This window comes from Canis lupus, chromosome 1 (assembly GCF_011100685.1).
Source record: "Canis lupus familiaris isolate Mischka breed German Shepherd chromosome 1, alternate assembly UU_Cfam_GSD_1.0, whole genome shotgun sequence".
In the NCBI taxonomy this organism is placed as follows: domain Eukaryota; kingdom Metazoa; phylum Chordata; class Mammalia; order Carnivora; family Canidae; genus Canis; species Canis lupus.
Window position 1 is genome coordinate 96,074,208 of NC_049222.1, and position 3,300 is coordinate 96,077,507.

The 3,300-nt window shown below is 54.2% G+C and overlaps 1 long non-coding RNA gene across 1 annotated transcript; it reads right to left on the reverse strand.

Annotated features, from left to right (window-relative positions):
* Positions 1-1,800: 1,800 nt before the first annotated feature.
* LOC119869691 lies at positions 1,801-2,271 on the reverse strand. The gene is made up of 2 exons (XR_005353193.1): positions 2,178-2,271; positions 1,801-1,988 (listed from the first exon to the last, which is right to left on the reverse strand). It is a non-coding gene; the product is annotated as an uncharacterized LOC119869691 (long non-coding RNA).
* Between the last annotated feature and the right edge of the window lie 1,029 nt (positions 2,272-3,300).

Genomic DNA, 3,300 nt, shown 5'->3' on the forward strand with positions numbered 1-3,300 from the left:
CTCCATCTCTCACCTGGATGCCCCTTGAATGGCCCTGGGCCTTACCATGCATGGCTTGGGTGCATACTTTGGGGTGCTTGCACCTACCCGAGCATAAGTGGAGCCTAGTGGCAGTGTCTTCTGGATATGAGAGCCCAGCCAGGGCTTCAGTGCTCACCAGGACACCGACCAGCAGAAAGGGGTGTCTGCAGTCATGGACATGGGGTGCCAGGAAAGCAGTGATCAGAGACAGTTCATCGCAACCACATGTGTGGAGCAAGCTGTCCCTTCCGTGGCTCTGCTCACCTGTTCCCAGAGCAGGAGGTGTCACCGGGGGTCTCCCTGGCTCTCCCTCCCTTCTCCACACCACCACGGCCCCTGCCCACACCTTCAGGCCACAGGTGCCCATGCGGGGCTCCCTAGATGACTCACGCGGCTGGGATGCCAGCCTCCTCAGGGGTCCGCAGTCTCCCTGACACTGTGACAGTGATGTCCCCTTGGCACTCATGCCCGAGCACACCTGTGCACTCACTCACATGCACAGGATGCCAGGCACAGCATCTTGCACATGAGCCCATGTGATTAGAAGTTGGCCGCTGGGGACAAATTGTCCTCGCGGTGCCTGCTTCAAACCAGACTGCCAGGGGCTGTGTCCTGGCTACGCATGACGGGACATGAAGAAGAGGATGATTGAGAGCTTGTCCGCTTCTTGGGAGTGTGGGGGGCTGTGGGGTCCCCAGCAGCACAGCCAAATGGGCCTGGAGGCCACACAAAATTTGACATCCAGGGGTGGACTGCTGCGCTGGTAACAAAAACAAGACTCAGACAAAACCCGAAAACTCATGCCAGCTCTCGACCTGTTTGCATAAAGAAGGCTTGAGTCACACACAGAGGAAACCCTACCTGAGCACACCCTCTCCTAGCAGGGCTCCTTGTCCACGCAGGACAGAGAACCATAGGGGGAAGACCCGTTAACCAGGCAAAGGACACGGTGACCAAGGAGTCGAGGCAGGGAAAGAAAACACCATCAAGGTAGCTTGATCTGCCAGTGACAGATTCTGAGTCGAGTCACCTGATCCCCTGGCCCATTGCACCCTAAGATAGTGCATTTTACATGTCAACCTGGCTGGGCCATGGTGCCCCGGGGCAGGGGTGTGGGGAGGTCCAAACATTATCCCTGGATGTTCCCATGAGGGTGTATTCAGATGAGATTAACATTTAAATGGGTGGAATTGGAGTAAAGCTGATACCCCCCCCATAGTGTGGGTGGGCCTCGTCTAAGCAGTTGACGGCCCGATGAGAACAAAGACTGACATCCCCCAGCAAGCGGAAATTCAGCCAGCAGCCTTCAATGGCAGCATCGCTCCTTTCTGGGTCCCCAGACTGCTGGCCACCCTGTTCGTTTTGAACTGGCCAATCTGCGTCTTCGCATCAGCCAGTTTCTTAAGTTAAATCTCTTTCTCTCCGTATGCATATGTCCCATTGGCTCTGCTCCCCCGGGGAACACCGACTCACACATCCCCGCCCCCCCTGCAGGGGCTGCAGCACACTGGGCCTCTGCCCACCCTGCTCCTGGCCCCTGGGAGCAGAGCTGAGGGGCAGCCAGCTGGAGTCAGCAAAGAGAAAAAAAGTGGATGGGAAGGAGCCCTCCGAGGCTCCCGCCCGCCGGTCCCCACGCGGGCTTGCTCATCTTGCTGAGGAGACCCTGAATGTTCAGAAGATTCGTCTGTCAGCAGCAGGGGGGACGAGCACAGGTAAGGGAAAGCTTACGAGGACGGGCTAGGGGCTGGTCGGGCAAAACAGAGGAGATGCCACCCCGCGTTGAGGTAACTGCAATTCTGCCTTTATTTCTTTCTCTCGACAGGTATATAAATGTAGTGCTGCTTGTTTAGAAGCCAAGGTCCTAAATCAAGACCATGGCTGCATTTCTAGAAGATCTTCGGGCATCTGTATCCTCTCCCTCCACATCCACAACCTGCAGACTTCATGAAGCCGGAATCTACGGTTTCCTAAAAGCAAATGGTTTGGTTTAGGCTGAGACATCCAGAAATGAAGAGAAATGACTTTTTTCTGTCCTCTTTCCACCCAAACAGGATCACACCTCCTTATTTTGTCACTAGTACCCCTTGGAGCTCCCTCTTTATGTGAGTTAATGTTCGGTTGACAAGGCAATCCCCACACAAGAGGGGTTTACCCACCCGTCTCTAACCATGATCCAGGGCTGGTCCGCAGACGGTGAGATCCATTTGTAAAGCAAGCAGCAGGACAGTTACTTAATCGGAGCCTGCAGTGAGAAAAGAGAATTTAAAGTTTCCTAAATGTCAGATTTGTACCATCATAGTGTCTTGTCTGAAACGCCAAAGTGTGATGGGTGCTCAGTCGGTCGAGCGTCCGACTCTTGATCTCAGCACAGGTCTTGATCTTGGGGTTGTGACTTTAGGCCCCGTGCTGGGCTCTGTGCTGGGCGTGGAACCCACTTTTAAAAAAATTTAAAAATAAGATTAGACACAAAAGTGTAAATTCCATGTTATGCCTGGCTCTCCATAAACATTTCTTTGAACTCATGAGAGGAGTCAGTGTCCTGCTGGGACCAGCCCAAGGAGCAGGATGGCAACAGTCATCTCAAAATGGTCACCATCCCGTCCCCAGAGCCACACCGGCCAGAAGGATGGAGTGATTTTCTGGAAGAGTCAACGGCTGTGTATAACAATAGTGACAAGTGTTTGCCACACTCTGTGCCACCCATTTTACATAAAGACCAGTTTGCATTTGCTTTTCCTATGGAATCTTCCCTGTGACCCCATCCCCCAGTTCCCCAGAAGCTAGCACCATGATGGTTCAGAGGAGGGCCTGAGCTCACAGAGCCCCAACGGCCCAGCCCCCAGCTGGGATGGAGCTCAGGGATGCGTGGGCCCAATCGGTGCATGCCGAACAGAGCACCCCTGGGCCCCACGTCCACCACCCATCTGAGTGGGAGGGCACAGGGGGGAAAGAAGCAGTGTAGGTGTAGGGGCTCCCCACCGGCACTGGGTGCACCAGTCGGAATGAACAACTCTGCCTCGGTGCTCGCCCGGGGATGGGAGACCCAGAGGATCGGCTGTTCTAGAAGCTGTAGCGTGTGGGTTGAGGAAGTTAGGCATTGCCTGACTATTGTCAGCTTCCAGGCTCATCCCCTGGGAGAACCGCTCCCTCTAAGACACCCTCCATGGCTGATGCCTTCTAGAGCAGACGTTGGGTGGTGTTTTCATTGTTTTGTTTTGTTTTTTTTTTTAAGCTCCTTTCTTGTCTGAAATTGCTCTTTGTTAACAAGGAGGCCCCTTT